Here is a 26,500-nt window from a genome sequence, read left to right on the forward strand (position 1 = left end):
CTCACCAGTGAAACCATAATGGCCTGAAATTTTTCTTGATGAGATGTCTTTAAGAGTTTAGTTTATTTAATTGCTACAGGGATATTCAGGTTATACATTTATTCTTTAATGAATTTCGGCAGTTTGTATCTTTGAAGGGACTGGTCCACTTCGTCTAAGTTGAATTTGTGGAGGCAGAATTGTTTGTAGTATCTCCTTATCTTCCCTTTAATGTCTGTGGGGTCTGTAGTCAGTCTGCTTTTTCATTTATGATACTGGAAATTTGTATTTTCTCCCTTTTTGTTTCTTGGCCAGTCTTGTTAAAGGTTTGCCAATTTTACTGATTATTTTTTAAAAAGAATCAATTTTTAGTTTAATTAATTTTCTTGTTTTTCTGTTTCCAATTTTATGATTTATGCTCTAATATTTATTATTTTCTTTTTTCAACTTGCTTTGGGCTGATTTTGCTCTTCTTTCTCTACTTTCTTAAAGTAGATGTTAGATCTTCCCTTTTTATAAATATTTAATACTAACAATTTCCCTCTAATATTGCTGTGGCTGAATCCAACATGACTTAAAAAATTTAAAAATGCAGTCATACTATTTTGAAAACTATTTATTTAACTACGTACCATGAATACATTTCATACATATATTCTTCTGTAGCAGCCTTTTCATTATTTAGTGTTTTCTAATAATGAGGCATGAGGCAAGAGTACATATTTTAACAAATAAGCAACCATTGCATAAATGACTCTGTGCTACACACAGTGGGCAGGAAAATATAAAGGTGAGTAAATCACACCCGTAGGTAAGAACATCCAGGCATTCAACATTGAGTGGTATGACTGTGATAACACATGGATACTTAGAAGACAGGTTGGGAAGGGGGTGCTGGGATAGGGCTGGTGGGCATCAGAAAAGCTAATTCTGATGTAAGGCCTATAGGTTCTCATTGCAGTGGGGTACATATTGCTCTCATTTGGAAGAAGGCTGGCAGTCCCCACCATGGTGTATTTCAAAGGCAGTGGAAATATTTAGAGCCAGGAGGTCAGCAGAAACTTACTTTTGGAAAGTGAGTTCTTATGGCTTACAAATCTATCCAGCAGCAGCTGGAGTTAGAGAACAGAAAGTGCTGAAAAGAAAAAATGTGTCATCAGAGAAAAGTGCCCTCTCACCAGTCAGACAAATGGGTTTCCCCATTTGGGAAAAGTGTTATTTCAGCAACACTGAGAGTCTTGAATTGGGAATAAAACAACATTTCTAGTGGATGTATTGGAGGAACACGGCCAGGGAAAGAAAGGTCAGTAACTTAGCGATTACCTGAGTTCTTGCCAAGTTACTCAATTCTTATCCCGGAATGGCAAGACTGAAATGCAGACCAGACAAGGTGGTAGCTGAGCATCCAATGTTCTTTTTGGTTTGGTTGGTTTGGCTTATCAAGAGGCTGGGCTGTCAGTGGATAGAATTAAATTGGAAGGAGATGTGGGAGACTTTTATCCCTATGAGACTTCCAGATATTATGTAAGAATGAGGAGTCAGTACTGAAGACCAAGGATAATGACTGCAAGATGTCTGAAGTCCCAGAATAATGGCTACTTACCTGTGGGGTGGAGGGCCTGTCTCCTACTTTTTCTCTTGTTTACACATTGTGTTTTCTAAACACACGTAATTCTACAGTATAGATTCATGTTCTTACTCTAGCGATAGAAATGGGGTAAAAATTTGCGAAGACAAAGATACAACTGAAAAGGCTTTGGGGCAGGAGAATAGCAAGAACCTATAGAGGCAGGGATGGCTTAGAAGAGGTATTAAAGAAAAGCTCTTCAGGAAAGGAGCTGTACAGAAAAGCTGGCTGGTTTCCCCAAGGAGTCCCTGTTCAAGAGTATTTCTAGCCCAGTTGCTAAGGGACTAGCTTAAGATCTTTTGCATTTGACCTATTACCTTCCTTCTAGATTATGTGGAATCATTTTTACCTATGTGGATTTGCTCAAATCAAATGCAATGGTTACAACAGCTTACTACTTCAAGAGGAGAAAATGTCTTAGTTTTTAATGACTTTCTATAGCAGGAATACCAGGAAGGCCAACTAGGAAGGGAAAAGGGTCAGCTCCAGGAAGCGTTAGCTGTCCACCTGTCTGTCTCACATCTCTCTCTTTTCAGCCATCATCTAATGCCCGTCTTCGAGGGTGGGGCCAAGGCACAGAGCTCAAGGACCTGTGTTTTGATGGGAATCCATAGTTCTGCTTTGGCCAATCCAAAGATATCCCATCACGAATAATGTTTAGTGTTTATTAGGACCGTCTGTTATTAAATTGATACTTCTCTTCTTATTGTTTAATTTAACAGGGGAGAGGTGCTATAAGTTGTGTTTATTAATTTATTTATTGTAACAGGTTTCCAAAGAAAGCTTCAAACCTATAGATTTGCTGAGAACAGGGCCCACAGATTGGTATTTTTGACAAATTCTACAGGTGATTCTAATCCAGAAACACTGGTTTATGATATAGTACTTCCCCCAGACAAGGCTTTTTGAGATGGACCAGGTTAGGAACAGCCAAGACCAGGAAATGTGTTCAGGAATTCTGGTGTTTTTCCCATAATGAACAATCTCATTCTGAGTCTCTGCCACTGGAATGTCCCTATAATTCCTCACACTCATCACTAATATGTTTTTGGTATGTTTGATGGTGTCCCAAAGTGCTCTTAGGCTCTGCCCATTTTCTTCGTTCTTTTCTCTTTCTGCTTTTCAGGTTGGATAGTATCAATTGTCCTATCTTCAAGTTCACAGAGTATTTCTTCTGTCAGCTCAGATCGGCCATTGGACCTCTCTAGTAAATTTTAAAACTTCAGATTGCACTTTTCATCTCCAGAATTCCAATTTTATTCAACTTTATAATGATTATCCCTTTATTGATATTCTCCATTTGCCAAGACATTGTTCTGATTTCCTTTAGTTCCTTGTCTGTGGTCTTTCTAGCTTTTTGAGCATATTTAAGACAGTTGATTTAAAGTCATTGTCTAGTAAGGCTGATGCCTGGGCTTCTGCAGGAATCATTTCAATTCATTTATTTTTTTCTTCATGACTGGGACATACTTTCTTGCTTCTTGGCATACCTCATACATTTTGGTGAAAACTGGATACTCTGAATATTATAACATGGCAAGTTTACAAACCAGGCTCTTTCCCTTCCCTGAGGTTTGTTGTTGCTGCTTGTTGTGGGTAGTTGCTTGCTTGTTTGTTTCATGATTTTCTGAACTTTTCCCCTAAAGCCTATCTTCTTTATTGTGGTTGCTGAAGTCTGCATTTCATTATCTTAGTTGTCAGCTAGGTTTTTTGAGTTTCCTTACATGCTTAGAATGCACATTCTCCTGGTCATTGCAGATTGGCTCTCTGTGGGGGCACTCCTTCAATGCCTAGCTAGGCCATTTTCAACTCTGCATCAGCCTGCACTTCCTGTTAGCATGAAGGTATGCTGGAGGTGAAAGCCAGATAACCTTAGGGCCTTCTGAGGCCTTTTGTAAGCATGCATCTAGCCCAGAGAATGCGCATAGCATTCCTTATTGCCTAGCCTACAGAGCAGCTCCTCTTAAAAGCTCCTATCTCCCCATATGTCTCATTTCCCAGCCTCTTGCTTCTCAGGCTTTGTGATCTGTCTGTTACTTGTCCTAATTGTTATCCCTTTCCCTAGGCTTCCACAGCCTATATTTTTGCCTTTAAATGCTTTTGGAAAATGCTGTCCAGAAGGCTGCCACAACCCTGGGAACTCTCTGAGTCTAATGAAACAAAGGCCAGCTCTTGTGCTGGTGTTTCGGGGACCTCACCCCATCAGGCTGGAGAAGACATCACAATTGTTTGAGAATAAGGTTTGTTTTGCTTCCTGTGGCACCAGCAACATGCACCATGAGCATGGGCTGGAGTCTTCATGACTGCCACTGATCCAGGGAAGCAGGCTGGCGGGAGGGTGATTTCAATGTCACCACAGCCTTTTACCACAACACAGTGGCTTCTTCTTAAGTATCTCTTTGGTTGTTGTAAGTTTTTGACTAGATTCCAGAATTCTGCAGAATTCTGACAGTTTTTGTCAGTTCATTAGTTGCTTTTGTGGAGGAAGGAAGATTGGGGATTTTCTAGTCTGCCATTTTTCAGTGATGTTTAATATATTTTTAACTTTGATTATAGAAAATTAATATAAAACATGCTTTAATGACTATTGTCATCAATGGAATGATATACAATTTCCATTTTTGAAAATGTTTCCAATTCTATATTCTTTACTCATGTATAGACCTTCATGCTAAAATACTCAATGTATGTCCTTCAAGTCGTTAAATATGCATTTATATACATATACGAGGATCCTTGAAAATGCATACTTTGCTTTTGTAGCATCAAAAAATTAACACAGATGTTTCTCCCTTTCCCACTGACTGGCTGCAGCATTTAATTCATTAAATATTTCTGACTTTGTGGTAGGGCCTTTGACCTTGCTCCATCATTGTTCTTGGTCCTGGAAAACCACATTCATGATGGAACATGTTTTTGTCCACAGCACAATATATATGTATTTTTTCTGTTCAGAGAAGAGACTGCAGCCTCAGAGATGTTTATGTCTCAGGACTTTCTTGGGAAACTAGGGCTTTTAAACTTTCATCTACATGGTGAGGAAAAGCAAGGGAGTGTGGGGTGGCCACAGACAAATGTGGAAATGCCATTTGGTGTCAGAACATGCAAGTTATCTTAAGGCATGTCAGGGAGATAGGAGTAGCCCTTGCAGCTCTGTGGAGCACAGAGTCTAGCTGGGAGAAGCTTGATGCTGAGGCAAAAGAGGAGCCGATGCCGCTGTGCCACTGAGAGGGGCCAAGAGCAGCCGCAACAGAAACAAAGAGCAGGACACAGACTGAGGAACCCTGGGGAGGGTGGCAGAGTCTGCACAATGTTGCCAACAATTAGAGGTTTTCTCCAAGCTCAGAAACACGGTGAACAGAACTGTCAATTAGTGTCAGTACATGTCACAGCTTGAAATCTCCAAAACTTCACTTACCTTGTAAAAACAGGTCAGCCACCAGCATTATTATAGGCACCATTACCATAGGTTGAGAAACTGGAGGCTGGAGGGAATCATTTCAGTTTGACATACTGCTTCTGATGTCCACTGAGCGTCAGGCACTCCACTGGAGTCTGGGAATATGATGATGAAAAGACTTGTTTTCTACCCTAAAAAGCTGGCTGTAAAGTTAGGAGTCATCTTTAGCTTGAAGTTCTCCCTGTATCTCCTGTAATATTCGCATAGCACAGATGGCCTCCTGTAGCAGATGTAGCAGGAGAAGCCACAGACAAAACTCCTCAGACACCGAGTTAAAGAAGGAAGAGGTTTATTCGGCTGGGAGCATCGGTAAGACTCCTGTCTCAAGAGCCGAGCTCCCCAAGTGAGCAATTCCTGTCCTTTTTAAGGGCTCACAACTCTAAGGGGGTCCGTGCAAAAGGGTTGTGATCAATTGAGCAAGCAGCGGGTACGTGACGGGCTGCAGGCACCAGTGGTCAGAGTGAAACAGAACAGACCAGGAAGTTTCACAATGTCTTTCTATACAATGTCTGGAATCTATAGGTAACATCAGTTGCTAGGTCAGGGGTCAAATTTTAACTACCAGGCTTAGGTCAGGCAGGCCCAGGCCTGGTTTCTGGTCTAGTTCCTTGGTTTCTGGTCTGGTTCCTAGGCACTGGGCTACCTGCCTTTAGTTTTGCTTCTCTTTCCTTTTCTGAGTATAAAACAATATAAAACAATATGAGAGGGTCTATCTCTCTTCTCTCACTCCGAGTAAAGTCCTAACGTGGGTAATTTATGTCTTCTTTCTTCTTTCCTTGGTTGGACCATGTAACAACATGCAGACTTAATTTTCTTTGCTAAACATGTATACATTTTTTCTACATATGCTTTATATGAGTTTTCAGTCTCTGAAATAGCTAGCAAAAATTAGGCCATAAAATCAATGAATACGATTTTAAATATATGATTTTCCTTTTGTAAACTGTAATGAGACACAATTAGATAAAAATGTCATTTTGAATTTTAGTCCCTATTGGTACCACTAATTATTATTATTTTGTTAATTTGTATTCAAGTGTAGAAAATAAAGGCATACAGTGACTTGGATCCAGGAAAAAAGATAATGCGATTGGAAGAAAATACACAGGCAATTTAAATCCAGCTGTTCTGAGCTTGAAATCCTTGAGTGTGGGAACAAATGATTTGTAGTCATTGAATTCTCAGATTTCAATTCATTACGGCAGAATTTGAGTGTGAGCTTGAGATGATCAAGGGAAAGTCTATAAGGGGAATTAGGATTACGTCAAAACGTTTGTAATGTTGGACAAAGGCAAGTTCCCAAGGCACAATTTTAGCTTCCTAAGTAAGTCTTTCTCTGAAGGACCTTAATTTAGGTTTTTTTTTTTTTTTTTTTTTTTGAAAAGAGTCAATGCTTTTAAAGTTAAGAAAGAAAAATTGTAGTTGTAGTAGGGCAGGATCAATAAGAATGTTAAAAATGGAAAAGTAAGCCAAAGTTAATATCACAGTGTGATCAAAGCATAAAAATGTTTAAAGCCTTTTATATGCTACTTCTGGGTCATCTGAATGCCAGGGCCAAGTCCAACCAATTAGCCAATACCATTTTGTAAACTGTTTTTCCCATTTCCTTTCTATATTTGCAGAGACTTAAAGTATGCTGTTTAACCGGAAACAATGATTCTTAATGGGTGAGGTCACAAGAGCCAGCCTCTTTGGTCAGATCCATTAACTAGAATGGGGTGGGTTTTCCATGATATGCAGGTGTTCGTAACTTGTGCATCTTGAGCACGGGGCCCAGACTGTTGATGACAAATTATGTAGAGTGTTTTCAGAGATCGGATTTGATAACACTGCTTTGAGTCTGGACAGAAGATAAGGTGCCTTCCTTAAGTGGCTTTTTCAAATGATACAGAAGGAAGTGCATGGAAATGGGATGTGCAAGTTCCAGCTTTTCTACTCGGACCAAAGACTAGCCTGTTACCTTCTATGAACCTTAACTTTCTCACATGCGAAATGGGAGAACTCACCGTCACGTGGCTGACCAGGGGCAGGTGCTCCAATGTTCATGCGTCAACTCAGTGAGGTGTTGAAGGTGTACTCTGTGCCCTGCGCTCTTCCAGGGAGATAGTGGCAAGCAGGACTGTGGCCCTTTTTTCACCTCACTGAGTTTATGCTCTCACTGAGTGTGAGAAAGCGGAAAACAAACAAACAAAAAAAACCCAAATAAATACTTAAGATATTTTCAGAGGTGACTCAAGACAAGTCAGACATGTGCCAAACTGGTGGGAAGAGCATTTTAAGTACAGGAAACAGAAACACCAAAGGCCCTGAGGCAGGAATATACTGAGAGTACATTTGGATTAGGTCAGTGGCTCTCATACTTTGCTGCCTTATTATCCCCTGGGGCCTTGCTAAAACTCTGAATCTCCACCCCAAGGTTTAGACTCAGCACATCAGGGTTAGGGCCCGAGAATCTGCATTCTTCATTGGACTCCCTGGTGCTGCTGGCATTGGCTCCACGTGTTGAGAAGCTTGGATTAGAGGAAAACACAGAAGTCTAGTTCGGCTGACTGGGAAGCAGCAGGTGGAGAGTTGGGTAGGGAGATCTGTGAGGGAGGGGCTTGTGCAGGAAGGAGTTTAGGTTTTACTGATTGAAGTGGGAAGCCATTAGAAAGATCGCCCTGGTGCTTTGTGGAGAACAGTTCACAGCAAGAAAGCAGGGAGACAGGTTAGGGGCTCTCGCAGCGATTTAGGCCAGCAGTTAGGGCAGGTTGGGCTAGTAGTAACAGCGGAGGTGGTTGTTTTCAGTTATCTCTTGGAAGTAGAGGTGTCAGGCCTTGCTGATGACAGGATCTGGGATGTGAAGGAGAGAAATGAGCCAAGGACAGCAACCAGATATGAAGCCTGGGCACCCTGCAGCTGGTCAAATGTGTGTAAGGACCATTGACAGTCATGTGGTGGGGCTGGGCAGGGGCTGTCTCCCTTCTCTCCCAAAAACGGCTTGTAATAATATCAAGACATTTAAGGTGCGGTGAGGTAAGTCAACCAGGGGCTGGGCACTTTTCCTCTTTAAGACCCCAGCCTGCAGGTGGCCGGACCTTCTGCGAAGCTCCAGTTCACAAGTTAGTTTTTCTCATGTGGTTCAATGACAGGGACTGACAGAGACATTGTTTTGACAAAGTCTGCTCTTTTTGCTGTAATATTCCTTCTCCACATCAGAGTTCTGAGGATGGATAGCTCTAATACCCACCCTTGGAGATTACTGGAAATAAATTTATGTGGGACAGTGTAACAGAGGAAAAAGCATGGTGTTTGGAATGCCAAACCTAGAATTGTATCTTTATTCCCTCCTCCAGACTGCAGGCATATTACTTAACTTCTCACTGTCTTCATTTTCTTGTTTGAAAAATAGAGATAATAATGTCAAGTGATTCGCAGCTTTTTGAAGATGAAAGAAGATAAATCACGTGGAGGATTTTTTCATCTAAAGGTCTATGTGAAAATAAGTTGTTTTATTATTATCAATGTTTTCATTAGGATGTTGCAAAAGTACTTGATGAATTGCAAATGACTCTGTAAATGGATGATGTTGCTATGAGTTTACAAAATGTTCATAAATGGATGATGTTGCTATGAGTTTATAAAATTTTCAGCCCAATTCGTGAACTCTTGACTTGGGACTGTTCCTGTGTCTCATAGTTCACACATGCCCCGTCAGACAAATTGTCTGGTAGATTTGAATTTCTGCCATGGGTAATGAGTAGGTTTTGGAGAGTGGAACAAGGCTATCTTGGGTTTCACATTCCTCTGATTTCTCCAGAATATTTCCTGAGGACTGTGAAAGAAGGTAGTTCTAAACGCAAAGAAACTCTGGTATTGAAATGGTTTTGACATTCCAGGGAAAATCCACCAAATTAAGACAAGAACTGTGGTAGAGGGTGTACACATTTTTATTGGTTGAACTGCTATAATTCTGGATACAGTTCATTTAAATCTGCAAATAATTTTAGGATTTCATTTGTAAAAAAAATGTAGTAGCATGGGAAACCTCATTGGACTCAAGAAACAAAGGAATCACAAAAATGATGAATTCTCTGTTTATTATGGAGGGATCAAGTCTGGTAATAAATTCAGGTGGACGTGCAAGATAGTCAGTATCTCACATGATGCTCAATGATGCCAGCCTTCACACAGATGCCTTCTTTCTGAAACTGTTGTTTCTCTTTGGTTGGCCCTTTGTGGGGAACTGCCTATCATCATGATAACCACCTCTAACTGAAACTCACCATATGCCCGTGGTGACCACCATGCTGAGCTCTTTCCATACTGTTTGGTTTTTCTCTGTACTATTGGTAATCCTGTCACTAACCCTGTGAATTAGGGACCAGTACAAACCTCATTTTAGAGCTGAGCAAGCAGAGTCTCCAATAAGTTGAAGAATTTGCTAATGAGAGGGTTTGCCTTGGTCTGCCTGACTCAGACCTCTCTGATCCAGAAAATGGGATCCAGGTGAAAGGCTTATTTTCTTCTTAGTGTGGCACATATGAAATATTAGTCTTTATGTTTCTCTCTTTGGAGCTGGAAACCTGTGAATTACCACATCTTGTAGCTTCATACTCTTGGCCAGGCCCTAGTAGTGCCTGTGGCAGGAGGGGCAGCAGGGAGGGGTTCCTTGCTTAGGGTTCTCCTTGCAGACTATGACTTGGCCCCTTGGGTCCTGATCTCTTCCTCTCTGGCAGTGTTGGCTGTGAATCCATTGGGAAACAAGTATCTGTGGATATGCATGTGTATGTGTAAGTCACATAGAATCTTGGAGTCAGTACCTTTCACTCTTAGAATTGATGTGTTCATTAAGAGATTTTCTTTTTCTTTTTCTTTTTTTCTTTTTTTGAAACAGAGTCTTGCGCTGTCACCCAGGCTAGAGTGCAGTGGCATGATCTCGGCTCACTGCAACCTCTGCCTCCCGGGTTCAAGCGATTCTCTTGCCTCAGCCTCCCGGGTAGCTGCGATTGCAGGTGCCTGCCACTGTGGCTGGCTAATTTTTGTATTTTTAGTAGAGATGGGGTTTCACCATCTTGACCAGGCTGGTCTCGGACTCCTGACCTTGTGGTCTACCCACCTCAGTCTCCCAAAGTGCTGGGATAACAGGCGTGAGCCATCGTACGCAGCCTGAGATTTTCTTCTCATTTCAGTTTCCCTTACTTTCCAGTCCAGTACCCTAAACCTCCTGGGATTGGAGACTCAGGATGTATAAGGTAATCTTTTTTTAATTTTTTTTTTTAGACAGAGTTTCACTCTTGTTGCCCAGGCTGGAGTGCAATGGTATGATCTCGGCTCACTGCAACCTCTGCCTCCCAGGTTCAAGTGATTCTCCTGTCTCAGCCTCCCAAGTAGCTGGGATTACAGGAATGTGCCACCACACCCAGGTAATTTTGTATTTTAAGTAGAGACGGGGTTTCTCCATGTTGGTCAGGCTGGTCTCAAACTCCCGACCTCAGGTGATCCACCCTCCTCAGCCTCCCAAAGTGCTGGGATTACAGGCGAGAGCCACCGCACCTGGCCAAGGGAACCCTTTTAAACTGTGAATGACTCTGAATGCTCCTAAGTTCTTTTTATAAGTTTCTGTTCTTGGCAAACTTTCTTATCTTATGTTTTATTTATTTCCTTGAATATGTTAAATCGACAAAAATCCCCAAAATAAACAAAAACTGTTTATCTTCTCTATTTTAGTTCCGTGAAAAAGTTGGTTCAAATCATTCAGCCTGGCATTACTGGAAATCTCTAACAAGATTTACAGCGGTGCCACCCCAATGAATTCCACCCCACTGAACTCATTGTTCGTTGAGAGAGATTAGAAAATGAAGATACCATGCCCCTTGGCTTCCCTGCTAAAGGAGACACTGGGAAAGGAGAGGTAAGTCTAGCCTATCATTAGTCTCTTAATTTTCTCATATTGATTTAGTTTGAAGAGTTTACTTAATTTCTTTAAAAATTATGCCCTTTTTGTTAAATTAGTTTAATTTTTAAATTGAAAACTGTATATTAAACATGGAGGAAAAAACACGTGCACAAAATGGGAAAGCCTCCAAATAACAGCAACCTGCCTGCCTCTGTTAAGCGGTGTTTATAGCCATATCTGTGCCTGTCATCCACACCAGGGTGGGTGATGTTGCTCTTGACACACTCATCCTCTGGGATTGACTCCACTCCTGGGACAGGCTGCAATGAATTGGAGGCAGCAGCAGCAGCACCAACAGGGAACTTGTTAGAAATGCAGGTTCTCCACCTCCCCCTTCACTAGGAATCTCACACTTTGGGGGTGCGACCCAGCAATCTGCACTCTGTCAAACTCGTGAGGTGATGCCCATGCATGCACAACTTGGAGCACATCGTCTGACCTCAGGTAATCACGGTGATCCCAGCTGCATTCATTTCTTGGGGCTGCCAGAACAAACTACCGCAGACGGAACGGCTTCAGAAGAAATACGTATTCTTTCCCAGTTGTGGAGGCCGGAAGTCTGAGATCAAGATGTTGGCAGAACTGGTTTCTTGTGAGACTGAGGGAGGGATCTGTTCCAGGCTTCTCTTCTTGGCTTGTAGATGGCCATCTTATCCCGGTGTCTCTTCTCATTGTCTTCCTTTAAGTGTGCCTGGGTCCAGGTTTTTCCATTTCATAAGGACACAGTCACAATAGAATAGTGCCTACATTCATGATTTTTTTCTTAACTAATTACATCCACAACAATCTATTTCTAAATAAGGTCACACTGGGGGTTAGGACTTCACTGCAACTTTGAGGGGACACATTTCAACCCATAATGCCATCCCATGCCAGTGGGAAGCTTAAGGACCAGGCAAATGCTTAGCAGAGCGTGGCTTTCCCTGAGTCTACGGTTCTTGGCTGGGCAAGTGACTTAGCTACTTAGCTTGCACCTGGCAGGTGTTGACTAAAGGCATGCTCACTTTTCCCTCTGCATGTGAAGGAATAAAAACAACACTGAGAATTCTACAACTTGTTTGGTATGTAGTGGTGAGTCTGACATTGTGTGGAGCAAGGCTGGAAGTCACCAAAACCTGACTCTTTAAAAATCTCTAAGTTCCTGGACCAGCAGTTTTCAAACCGCTCATGCCCTCTGGAGTTGCGATTAATGCCCTAAGAGTCTCTATTTTATACAACAGCTTGAGCTGGGGTCTGGAATCTGCCACTGAAATTTGCTGCACACACTTATATAGATATAGGTATTTTTGAACTTGTATCATGCCAACATATTCTTTTTTAGCTTGATTTTATTTTTTATTTAGCAATATATTATATGCTGAGACCAGCTCGGTCGGGGAGACCCTAACCCAGCGGCGCTAGAGGAATTAAAGACGCATACACAGAAATATAGAGGTGTGAAGTGGGAAATCGGGGGTCTCACAGCCTTCAGAGCTGAGAGCCCCAAACAGAGATTTACCCACATATTGATTAACAGCAAACCAGTCATTAGCATTGTTTCTATAGATATTAAATTAACTAAAAGTATCCCTTACGGGAAACGAAGGGATGGGCCAAATTAATTGCAGCAGGAAAACACCCATAAGACACAGATCACTCATGCTAATTGTTTGTGGCTTAAGAATGCCTTTAAGTGGTTTTCCGCCCTGGGTGGGCCAGGTGTTCCTTGCCCTCATTCCTGTAAACCCACAACCTTCCAGCTTGGGCGTTATGGCCATTATGGACATGTTACATTGCTGCAGAGATTTTATTTATGGCCAGTTTTGGGGCCAGTTTATGGCCAGACTTTGGGGGACTTGCTCGCAACAGTTATACACTTCTTTAAAAATCGATAAATATTTTTGGGATTTTGGTACTGAACAGACACTCGAGGATTCATGCACCTCCTGATTTGTATGCATATTCTTGTGTATGCATTCATAGACTGAGGGTGTGTATCTGCTACTTTGACACTTACCATATCATAATTTATTTAACATTGTTTTTTCATTTGGAAAATTTATGTTATCATTTTTTTCTATTAAAATTATAAATAGTAAATTTTTGCCTAAGTGTACTGCTGTACTTTTGTGAACACTTCTAATTGTATCTTTAGGAAAACTTCCAAGAATGTAAATTTGCAATGAAAAAATACACTTGAATTTAAGTTTCCAGATGCAGCATTAACAGATGTCCACCCAGAAAGCCTGTGCCAATTTGTGTCCCTTTAAACAAGTAGTATATGAGAATGCATTTTTATTTTCATACATGTTGGACTTTATTCCTTTTTCACTCTATACCAATTTGCTTAGCTAAATAAAAAAGATCTCATTTTTATGTGCATATTTTAGAATAAGTGGGCCTCAATTTCTCCTATGTGTGCTGGCCATGTGGACAGCCTATTTCTACACTTTGCCTATGATTCTATTAGGACAGTTATCTTTCCCTTGATTTGTGAGAGCTTTTTTACATCAAATATTTATCACAAATCTGCATCACAAACTTATTTTCTTTTTGTTTTCTGTTTTAATTTTGCTACTTTGGCAATATGTAAGATTTTGTTCCTTTTGCAAAAATGCTTCAAAAGGCATTTCTCAGTCTATATAGAATAATTTTAAAAAACCATCTGGCTATTTGTTAAAATTACTCAGTTATTTTATTATAATCATAAGTTTGAATAATAATGCGTGAGAAAAGTTCTAATAGATTTTCATGAGTTGCTTTTGAACCACACCTCTTTGGACTTTATAAACATCTGCTACAATAAAAGCTTGACACCATTAGTTGGTCATTAAGAAAATAAGTAAAACCTTCATGCCCTTAGGTTATTTGATGCAATTCCATTAAACTGAAAACCCCACGCTCCTATCAAACAGATCAGATGCTTTTAAAGTGGGAAAAATACTTCTTGTGGAAATAGTAGATCTGGTTTGTTATTAGTGAAAAGAAGATCATTTCTGTTTGAATATGTTGACCAGAGGTCCTGCAAGATGTGCTTTGCTGAGCAGAAAATTGCTCTCAATGAACAGATTATGGATGTCGATTCTCAAACTGTTTCACCAAAGAACTTCATCAACAGAGCAGAATCCCATGGGGAGTCTAGATAGGATAGGGGAATATCTGAAACAGTAGAATAAGAGTGAAATTTTTATTCTCAGGTGTGGCGTGTATGTGTATGTGTGTGTAGCTATGTATAGATATGGAGATATTGCATATATGTATACATATACACACATGGACAGATATCACATTAGGGGTTTTTTAAATAAAACATTTGTTGAAGCAGAGTAAGGACCCATGTTTTGTTGTCTCTTCCTCAGCCTCTAGTACAGCAGTGGCTCAGAGGAAGTTTTCTTTAGATGATGATGGGATGAATGAATAAATGAATAAAACTTGCATAAGTAATATTTTACCTGGTTATAAAATACTATGCCAAATACAATTTATTTATAGTTTATAAAGTTTAGTTTATAAAGTCTCTGAATGCAATTGAGCAAAGCCCTTTTGCAGATAGAGGAAAGAGTAGGGGAGAGCTGGCAACGCTGTCCTGGCCTTGCAATGCAATGTTCTTCTCTTGTTACTGGAGTGGCTGCCTCTCCACTGGCTATCGACCAGCTCAAAGACCAAAGACAAGGACGGTTGAACTGTCTGTGTCACCATTATGCCTGCTGTCAGTGAAGGCCCATTTCCCATGCGACTTTGGGCAGATAATTTTGTGTCTTTGATTGATTCGATGGATTATACACACACATTCATGCACACAATTTACGAGATCAGTTGATCACTTTGGTCTAAGAAATTTAATTGACTTCAAAGCCAATTGAAATGCAGCGTCAAAATGATTTTTCACTAATAATGGATATTCCCGAGTTTTCCCTGGTGCAACAAGGAAACAAACAAAATCACAGTCTTGCTTTCATGAGGTCCTACCTGCTACTAATAGCAGCTGCATTTTATACTGCCTTTGTCAGCTGAAGCCCTAACTGCTACAATTTTTCACTGGAGAGCACTCCAAACCACCCAGTTTGATTATGCTTTATTGTTTTTTTCTGGAAATTTCTTCTGTAGTAATGTTGGTTTCAAGCTGCCAAAAAAGCATGCCAAAAATCATTCTCGAGGCTTCATTCTTCTGAATCTGTATCTCTAATTTGCAGCAGCCATTATTTATCTTTAGGAGTCAGAATCACACCTGGAGAAGCAGGTTCTACACTTAGTGCACGTGGCATCTGGGGTCTCTCCAGAGCTGCCCATCCAGGGAGCCAGTCTTGCAGTTCTTTCAGGAAGTAACGCAACGTAAACTCCATGACTCCCTTTTCTGAATGTATTCCATGTGCTTCTACAAATGCCTGGGCAGTAGCTCCGACTGGTGCTTGGCCTGTCTCCATTGTTTCTGTTTCCAGGTTCATTAGCAATGAAATTTCCATACACTAAAGTGCAGCACAACATATGGATCACCAGGGTAACTGAAATGCAAAGGAAAAACCGCTCATGCTTTTGAATTGACTTTAAAGAAACAGTGGAGCCTCAGTGAGAGACGGGGACCTGGAACCGCTGATCTTTGCTGTCACGAGTGTGGGCTGACTGTCCGAGGTCTGGAACAGTTCACGTCTGAAGCTAGGTCAGACCCCTGTCTAAGGATTGCTCTAAGAAGTTCATTATTGGCATTTACTTTTTCCAGATCACTTTTACAGTGCTGCCGTGTGGCAGCCAGGTGCTCAGAAAGCGTTTCTTGGATGAGTAGATGGTGCAGCTTATTTCTTGTCAAGAAGCGGTTGGAAACATATTCATGTAATCGTTGAAAATGTCAAGATGAATCCAGCCCTGTAAAGAGAAGGACACTAACGCACAGTCTCAGCCTGCTAGAGCTCCTCAGAGGCCAAAAGCAATCAGTGAATCAAACTATTTTTCCAAAATGCATTTCTTGAGAATTAGTTTCATAAACTCAATTCCTATCAGAGATTGAAGGTTTGGGGGCAGGGAGAGGTTCTCAGCAAAATGTCAGAATATGTAAGGGTGACCAAAATGTAGTGAGGCAGTGACAGCGTGGCTTCCAGGAATAGTCCATGGCTCTAAGAACAAAGCCCTTCCTGGCTCTCCGCCTCCCAACATGAGTATTTAGAAACTGTGTTTCTAAAGCACATTCCTAACCACTCTACCAGCACCCCAACCCCTGCCTGTGTCCTTCAGGATACATTTTAAAGTAAGTTATCCTTTAAATTGTGTTTACCTAACTGTGTAAGTGCAGGTGGTGCAAGGAGTTAAAAGTTGTCTTGTCCATTCCACCTAGGAGCTTGCATTCACTCTAGTGGCTAGTGCTAACAAGTTAAAAAAAAAAAAGATACATTATCACCTATGTATCGAGTCACATACAGAAAACTGAAGAATTCTTGATGCACAATGAAAGTTCACCCATCTCAGATTTAGGGCCAAGGAATCTTCTTGGATAAAGTGCCTTCTAAGCTGAGCCTACATGCTGGGTTGGACTGAGTCAGGAGGGTATGAGTGTCTGGAAGGAGTCAAGTCTCTTTCTCTCCAGGGCTAGCCTGGAACCTCTCAGATTTGCCATTATGAATAAGGGTTTTCTGCTTGGAGATATGGACCAGACCTGCATCCCACTCTATGGGGCTATTCAGGCAACTGTACCAGGGGAGGTGGCTGTGGTAGGTGGATTTGGCATCTTAAATCCTCGGGGCCGAACCGGCTATCCCACATACCATCTACGTGAATTCCAGCAAATCTCTGCTGCGTTTAGTATCTTAGCTTCCTCATCTGCAAAAAGTGAAAGAATTGAACCCCATAATTTCTATGGGGATTTCCAGCTTTTACTGGCATCATTTGGAAATGTGAACTGTGACATTGGCTGCTGGAGCTGCCAGGCCTAGAACTCTTTCTTTTCCTCGGCCTTGGGCTGGGGTGATGTACTTAAGAGTGCAAATGGCTACTTTGACACTAATTGTATGTATAAAAATCAAATTTAAAATTGTTCACTCATATCTTCATCTTAGAATGAGGGGAAGAGACTTTTGTCCTGGATTAGACTTACACTCACAGATTTTCAAGTGGGAAGAGCTCAAGGATGGTTTCATCCAATGCCCCATTCACAGGTAAGGAAATTGGTATAGAGGCAACCTGGGCAGAGACCAGACAAGAGATAAGCCTGCAGCTCCTGGTTCCTTCTACAGGGAAAACAAAACATGTTCACTTACATATTATCTATGTGATCCTTAAAACGTATCTATGACATCTTTAGGAAAATCTTGCTCCTACCCCGTGGACATCAATGCCTGCAGGGGCTGAGAAATGTGCCCACATCCTCATTCACAAGCTGTCCAGGGGACCCAGCTCTCCTGAGACAACTGTCTATTCCTTTAGCCACTTTAATATCACTTTAGACCATATGTTTTGCTTAAAATGTAATTTAAAATAGTTTTACTTCTGCTTTAATGTCATGATTTACAGCTATAACTTGAATTTCTATTTCAAATTGTTTTCTCCTGTCACAACTGTCTGAAATTATCCAACTGTGTAAGCCTGTGAAAAGCCATTGTTGTATCCCTAAAGCCAAAATATGGTTTCCATTGGTTTAGAAAATGAAACATGTCCTTTAATTTAAGCCCATATGTGGAGCATAAAAATGTGTTTCCCTTGAGCTGGCTTTCTTGGAATTCTCTTTCGAGTAATGCTCAATTCCAATTATACATGGATGCTTTTTTCAGGAGACTCCTTTGAAAGTTTAATTGGAGATGCAACTCCAAATGAATGAACTCACGGCTTCAAAGACTTTGGAAAATATGTAGTGAAGTCCAAACAGCAACTCATAACGAGCTTGATTATGTGACAGGCTAGAAACAAAGGCCTGGCCTGAGGCGTCTATTGGTGCCACAGAGGCATATAAGGACATATGCACTAGGAAAAAAGTGCTCTGGGTTTTTATTCACACGGATCTGTCTAGTTCAGATAGAACAAACCAACAACTGACTGAAGTCTCCCCTAGAGGCTGGAGTAAATGAGATGAGGGAAAGCACTTGAAAAAATTTTTGTTCAGTTGTTGGTTCATTCTATCTGAACTACTTAGATCTGTGTGAATAAAAACCTGGAGCACTTTTTTCCTCAATTTTCATTTTGAATTTGTCAAATAGGAGATGAATGAAAATCTGGAAAATGAATTCACATTCAAAATGAAAATCTGGAGAAGGAAATTGACTCCCTTGGGTTCACATTGTAAAGTAATGCCTCAGCCAGGGCTCCTGGGTTCTGATCCTACTCCTCTGTTACCCTGCAATTTTTTCCTATTTATGCTAATCCCATCCCAAAGTTGGGGAATAGTATAGAATCTCTTCTTGTTTCCTCAGACATATAATTCATATGAAACAGATTTTTAGGGAAAGGGGGAAAATTCTGTACAAAAGGTAACAACCACAGGCTGCTGTGAACTAAGTAATTTCAGCTGATCGAGAGCACATGGAGGGTGACTGAAGGCTGACAACTTCTCATCTACAACAGAGTCTTTTACAAGGAAAACAGTGGTGATGTTTCCATGGTATCTCTAATACCTCCTCAGTGCTAGTGCAGGGAGAAGGGCAAGCAGGAAGGTTAGATGAAAGAGCCCTCTGGAGTAGAAGCCCATCTAAGAGGGGATGGGAGTGTCAGCTTCTTGTCCATCTGGGCTTGGCAGGGCCTCTTGCCAATTGATAACTTTTTTTTTTTTTTTTGATGGAGTTTTGCTCTTGTTGCCTAGGCTGAAGTGCAATGATGCTATCTCAGCTCACTGCAACCTCCACCTCCTGGGTTCAAGTGATTCTCCTGCCTCAGCTTCCCAAGTAACTGGGATTATAGGCATGTGCCACCACGCCCGGCTAATTTTTGTATGGCTAATTTTTGTATTTTTAGTAGAGACGGGTTTCACCATGTTAGTCAGGCTAGTCTCGAACTCCTGACCTCAGGTGATCCACCCATCTTGGCCTCTCAAAGTGCTGGGATTACAGGTGTGAGCCACTGCGCCTGCCCGCTAACTCTTTATCTCCCCCTTGGTCATAACCATGGAACCGCATCTCTAGGAAGGAACCCAAAGAGAAAAGCCACAGAACCGATAAAAATGCACTTTAGTATTAGAGGAGATGTTTCCAGAAACATTGATTTACTAAAAGAAACTATAGAAATTTTTAGAGTACTTCAAGTTAAAAATCCTAGTTAAAAAAAAAAGAATTTAAAAGTTAGAATTAGGAGTGAAAATTAGAATTCAAAAATTAGAAGATGAGATTAGGAAAGATGGATTGAGATCCTAAAAAATGAGCGAAGCAGTGAATGCATAGCAAATTGAAGACTGCAGAAAATATAATTATTGAAGTTCAGTACTAAAACTAAGTATTAAGAGTTAAAATATTTTTTCAAAATATTTTTGGAAATAGAAGGTATATATAATGTAAACATATTAATAGTGGTCCAAAATTCTGTATTATACCAATAAGTATTGAAATTTAGAAATTGGAAAAAAATTTCAATTTCTAATGTTACACAGAAAAGATATCATAGAAAAGATTCAATTATTCTCCATATAAGGGGAGGGAGTTTTCCCCCTTGCCTCTTACTCTGAATAAGAGTATTCTTATTCTGAGTATTCAGTTTTTAGGTGTACGTTTGTTTATAATGATTATATCCTCTGATGGATTGACATGTTTAGCACATAATGACCTTTTTCGTCTCTAGTGAGAATTTTTGTCTTAAAATCTATTAGTAAAGTCACTCTAGCTTTATTTTGACTGTTGGCTTCTATGGCTCATCTTTTTCCATCCTTTTATTTTTAACCTACTCGTGTCTTTAAATCTAAAGTATTTTTCTTTTAGATAGCATATATTAAGAGCCTTTAAAAATCTATACTGCCAGCCGGGCGTGGTGGCTCACGCGCTTTGGGAGGGCGAGGCGGGCAGATCACGAGGTCAGGAGATAGACGCCATTCTGGCCAACATGGTGAAACCCCGTCTCTACTGAAAAAAATACAAAAAATTAGCCGGGGGTAGTGGCGGGCGCCTGTAGTCCCAGCTACTCAGGAGGCTGAGGCAGGAGAATGGCGTGAACCCGGGAGGTGGAGCTTGCAGTGAGCCGAGATCGAGCCACTGCACTCCAGCCTGGGCGACAGAGCGAGTCTCCGTCTCAAAAAAGAAAAAAAAAAAATCTATACTGCCAATCTCTTTCTTTTGTTTAGAATGTTTAATTTATTAACATTGAATGATGTTACTGATAAGGTAGAATTTAATTTTGCCATTTGCTCTTTGTTTTTTATATTCTATGTCTTTTTGTTCCTTGATTCCTACCTTCTTTTGTGCTAAATATTTTCTAGCATACATTTTAAATTTCCTGGTTGCTTCTTTTATTGTATTGTTTGAGTTATTTACTTTGTGGTCACTTTTGGAATTATAATTAGACTCAATATAATTTGGTTAGTAGCTTAAGTTAATAATAATTACAAGGGTATACAGAAAGTTTGCTTCAATATATGTCTGTCTCATCTTTTGTGCTTTGTGCTATTATTGTCATAAATGACATCTTAATAAAGTCTTCAATACAGTTTTATAATACTGCCTTATGCTTTTGTCTTTTAAAGAAGGAGAAGAAGAGTTATGCTTATGCTGTCTTTCATAATAAACTGTATAGTTATTGTTACCAGTGCTGATTATTTTTATGTGTGTATTTGAACTGCCATTTGGGCTTTCATTTTAGCTTAAAGGCTGCCATTTAGTATGTGATAATAACACATTATCTCATTTTTTGTTTATCTGGAAATGGCTTAATTTCTTCATTTTTAAAAGATAGTTTATCTGGATGTAGAATTCCTAGCTGATAGTCTTTTTATTACAACACTTTGAAGATGTCATCCCGTTGCCTTCTGAACTCCATGGCTTCTGTGAGAATTGGCTGTCCAGTTGAGATCCCTTGTCCATGGCTGGTCTCTCTTCTCTTGCTGCTTTCAAGATTCTTTCTGTGTCTTCGGTCAATTTTGTCAATATGACTGTGGTATGAATAGGCATAGGTCTCTTCGAGCTTATTTTCCTTGTAGTTTGTTGAGCTTCTTGAATATGTAGATTAATATTTTTCATAAAATTTGGGAAGATTTCAACCATTATTTCTTCAAGTGTTTATCCTATCTCTCTTCTCCTGGAACCCTCATTATTCATATGTTTGTATGCTTGCTGGTGTCCTGCAGGCCTCTTAGGATCTGTCCATTTTTCTTCATTATTTTTTCTTTCTGCTCCTCAGTCTGGATAACCTCATTTGACTTTTCTTCAAGTTTGCTGTTTCTTCTTCTGCCTGCTCTGTTTTGCTATTGAACCTCTCTAGTGAATTTTATATTTGAGATATTGCACTTTTTAGCTACAGAATTTCTATTTGGTTCCATGTTATAATTTCGGTCTCTTTATTGATGTAAAGTAATGCCTCTGTTTGGTGAGGCATTACTTTCGTATTTTACCTTATTTCTTTAAATATGATTTCCTTTAGTTATTTGGAAATATTTATAATAGCTTACTTTAAGTCTTTGTACACTAAGTCTAAACTCTAGGTGCCCTTCGGGATATTTTCTGTTTGTTACATTTTTCCACATAGTTAGAATACTTCCCTGTTTTTTTGCATGTCTCATATATGTTTTGAAGACTGGGAATTTTGGATATTACAACAATTTAACAATTGTGTTATAACAACTTAAAGACTGTGTATCAGATTTTTCCGCTCCTTCATGGTTTGTTTTTTGTAGCTGCTTTTAGTTTAGTTTAGTTTAGTTTCATTTTGTTGTTTTTTTTGTTGCTACCTATTTGTTTAGTGACTTCCTGGACTAATTTCATAGATTCTATATTTCTTGCAGTGTGGGACCAGTGAGTTTTTCACTATCTTTTATTTTAAAACTTCTTTAAAAAAAATAAGACTCGCTTTCTAGGAGTCACACTGGGGTTAATATGATTTAGTGGTCAGTTGATGATTGGTCGTATTTCCTTAAATGCTTTGTCTATGTTTTTTCTAAACTTTGCCAAGGGGGTCTGTGTGCAAAGGCCTTCAGACTTCAGGCATTTTCCAAGACAGCATTAGCTGTCACTTCCTGCTGTTATAGAGCCTCAAGGTCAGCCAGAGGTGGTGCCTTTTCCTTTCCCAGGATTTCCCTGGTCATACACGTAGCCTAGATAGCTAAGAATATGTTGCACTTGTCAAAGTTTCCAATGGTCATCGGTTTCCAAGATTTGTTTTAAGATTCCCAGCCAGGCTTTTGTTTGCCCCAATTTAAGTCATGGCCTTAGGCAGTTGACATGTCTCCAGTAGCTACCCTTGTTTCAGTAATATCCTGTGAGTGGGTCCTTCACCTCTGCTGAACTGAGCTCCAGGTCAAATCAAACACCCATCACACTTGAAACATATAGATTATCAAGGGAGCTGCAAATTCAGACAAAATACTAATTGTGAGCTTGGAATAGTACTTTTCAAGAAGCTCCAAAGAGGTCAGAGCTGTCCTTAGTCTGCAGTGCCTCTAGGTTTTGGCTACCTCACTACTGTTCTGGAGAGGGAGAGAAGTGAGAAAAGCCTCAAGTTAAAATGTCACAGACACTGTTGTCTTACTGAGGGCTAGTAGCTTCTCTTTGACGAATGATTTTCATTATGTTCTGAAGCTTATTTAATGGCCAGCATTCCAAAATGGTTAATTGTATTTCTTTGGCTGTTAGTTTGTTTTGTTCGTGAAATACACATTCATCGAGTCTTCACTCCTCTATTCTGGAAGTCTATCACAAGATGCATTACTTTATAATTGGAGACATATGGTAATTGCAAAAGGGACTATTAATAAATCAAAGGAAGTTCTTTCTCTGTCTACTTTGCTGTGTTGATATTCATTATCATAAAAACTACCAGAGCCCATAATTTACTGACAGCATTAAAATGATTAGCATGACATGGGGCTACACAGGTGTAGTCTTCTTGGGTTATTTCTGGCTTAAGGCTATTTGTGTGTATATTCATTAATTTTATTAACATCCATTGACAAGTGTGGAGTCTCCAAATTAGACAAAAAATACGGTCCTTGCCTTCAAAGGGCATAAATAAAAGTTGGCAGGAGAATTAGAAAATTTTTGACTAATGCAACTTTTAATGCACATTGGACCCCTGGGGTTATTTTATAAGATTGGAAACATTTAATTCACTATAACTAAAAGTATATATTTTTAAACATTAAAAACAAAAGCATCCACAATTTCATCACCTACATAACTATACATGACATAGCATGCACATGTTTAGATAATATGAACTGTACAACTTTTAAACTTGTCCCTAAACCAGGGTCTTTTTCCCCAAAAGTAAGTGTTATTAAGGATTCGTGGAATAGTTCAGATTAGTTTAAATGTAAATATCAGTATATATCTTAATACTATTTATGTATGTCTCTTTTTCTCTATATATCAAGAGAAAGGCACAAGAGAAATGAAACTTAAATCTGTCCCATCCTCATATTCTGTGGTGAAGGGACAGAATGTTCTAGCTAGAAAGTAGAAATAATGTCGAATGTTAGGAAGGTTATTAAGCAGCCCACATGATTGAGGATAGAACATGTTTAATTTTGTTCTCAAAAAAAGAAAAATGATCTCCGTAAAGTCACAGCAGCTTGATGACGGTCTGGCCGCTTTGGAAGCTGGTAAGTCCTCTTCTGTCCAGGAACAGGGTAATGTCTGCGCTCAGAGCAGCAGTTCTCAAATGTTTTGGTCTCAGAATTCCTTTATATTCTTAAAAATTATTGAAGACCTCAAAGAGCTTGTATTTAAGTGAATTATATCAATAGATATTTACTGTCACAAAAATTAAAACCCGATTTTAATATTATTAATAAAAGTAACAGTACATTTACTAGCACATACTGTGAAATGATAAAAAATATATATTTGGTCTCTGCCCCCAGTTTCTGGCATTTAGCTCCTAAAACTCTTGTAATTTCCTGGGTGATAGGAGAATCTTTTTTTTTCTACTGAGGGTACTCTTGGTGGGCTCCTGGATGGGGTCTGGTAACCAGAAAGACCAACACATGATTAGAAGCTTGAAATTTTCAGCCATATCCCCCAACCTCTGGGAAGGGGAAAGGGGCTGAAGATTGAGTTAATAATTGGGTGTTTTATTTTGCCTATTTGATGAAGCCTCCATAAAAATCCCTGAACAATGGGGTTCAGGGAGTTTCCAGGTTGATGAAAACACCCATGTGCTGGGAAGCTGGTGCACCCCAAATCCATGGGGACAGAAGCTCCTGTGCCCAGGAGCCTTCTGGACCATGCCCTGTGCATGTCTTCGTCTGGCTAGTCACCTATGTCCTTTATCATATCCTTCAAAATAAAGCAGTAAACATAAGGAAAGTGTTTCCCTGAGTTTTGTGAGCCATCCTGGAAAATTACCAAACCTAAGGAGGGGGCTGTGGGAACCCCTGATCTATAGCTGGTGGGTCATAAGTACGTGGTCTCAACCTGGGGCTTGTGATTGGCATCTGGGGTGGGGGGCAGTCTTATGGGATTGGGCTCTTAACCTGTGGAGTCTGTGCTCACTCAGTTAGATTCAGAGCTGAATTGAATTGTATGATACACAGCTGGTTTAATGTGAGAAACACCACCCCTACCGCCTCATTTTGGTGACCAGAGTGTTCTGTGTTGAGTGCATAATAAGAGAAAACAGTTCTGTTTCTCCATTAAACACATACATACATAATGTATTATTAACACAAATACATTTTCTGAAAAACATAGTGACAAATGGCATTGTTTTCTATTTTTTGCAAGTCTCCTTAATGTTTGGCTATGTAGGAGACACATTCTCATAGCTGCTTCTGCATTCGTCTTCTGTGATGTCGATTCAGGTAGCTTGTAGAAACCTCCAGTGTACACTCCTGAGTTAATAACACTGAACAAAGCAAATAACATCTCATTATTATTACAAAAGTAGTTCTGATTTAGTGGACTCCTTAAAGGTTTACTGTGAACTCCACCGAGGCTCTTGGAACACACTTTGAGGACCCCATGTCTAGAGTGAATTCAGGAAGGAGATGCTTAGAGATGACGGGACGAGAGGTTCTTGGGTGTCTACTCCATTCCTCAGGGAAAAATAATAATCAGATTTTTTGTATATTAGTATCAGCCCAAATAACTGTTAGATTACTTTACATTTTCTTTTAACCCTTGGACAAACAATTTACATCTAAATCCAATAACTTTAAGAAATGTGTTCATTTGTATTGCTACTAGAGCTGGCTAAATTTGTATAGATGTATCAGTTGAGATGTAAGTGATAATTTTTGGAATAAAAGTTATTTTATATCTTTAATAGCAGTAAAGCACATGTTCATCCTATGACCAGAAGGTTTTCTGAGAACAGTAATCACATTCTGTCTCCACATCTCCGGGGTCCAAACCCTTTACATTGGGCTTCATTGAAAGGATAAATTGGAGTTTGAGTTGATAAAAAAGTTATTTTAATGCTTTTACTTCATGTACCTTTTCTAAATTTTTCTTAGAGGATCGATATTAACACTGGAGCTATTTTAGGTAAACAATCAGATTTTGAAAATAATTTATTTTGGGGAACAATTCTAGTCCTATTAGCAATATTTCTTGTTTGGAACTTCATTAAGGTGGCTTTGAAAAGGAGCTTTGACTGCCCTGTGTGAGGCTGTTGGCACCCACTGCTCAGTCTCCAGCCTGAATCTCCCCAGGCATCTCTCTGTGTCCTGCTTCTCCCCAAGACCCTCTTTGCCTTGGAGTCTTCTGGGGTGCTGTCCCTAGCTCCAAGACAACATTTATTTCTCTCTGTGGTTTCTACTTCCCATTGTGAAAGCACAAGACTTAACCCTAAATCCATTAGTGACACTGATAATGAAGCAATGACTGTGGACCCTATCCTGAAACAAGCCCTGGGGTGTGGGGTGCACTGAGTTGATGTCAGGTCTTCTGTTGTGGGTGTTTTATTTTGTCAAGTCATGGACCCACCCCTGGGCTCCAAGGACATTTGCATTATCTGGACACACCTAGAGGATGCTTGGAGGTAGAAAGGCTTTAAAGATTAGCCCTAAACCTCATGTTACCAAGCTAATAAAATGGTTAGCCATGATGCTAACTCACTTATTTACAATTTTAGAAAACAATATTCAATGTTCAAACAATATGTATTTGGGCCCTGTTATGACTGAATTATGACCGTTTCTCAATTCATATGTTGAATTCTCAACCCCTTGCACCTCTGAATATGACTGTATTTGGAGATGAGTCATTTAAACAAATGATTACGTTTAAGTGGGGTAATTGGGATGGGCCCTGATCCAATATGACTGGGGTCCTCATAAGAAGAGGAAGTTAGAACACACACACACAAGCACACAGAAACACACACGAAAAAGCATGTGAAGATACAGGCAGAAGATGGCCATCTACACATCCAGGAAAAAAGCCACAGGAGAAACCAAGCCTGCCAA

This window comes from Pan paniscus, chromosome 6 (genome assembly GCF_029289425.2).
Source record: "Pan paniscus chromosome 6, NHGRI_mPanPan1-v2.0_pri, whole genome shotgun sequence".
In the NCBI taxonomy this organism is placed as follows: domain Eukaryota; kingdom Metazoa; phylum Chordata; class Mammalia; order Primates; family Hominidae; genus Pan; species Pan paniscus.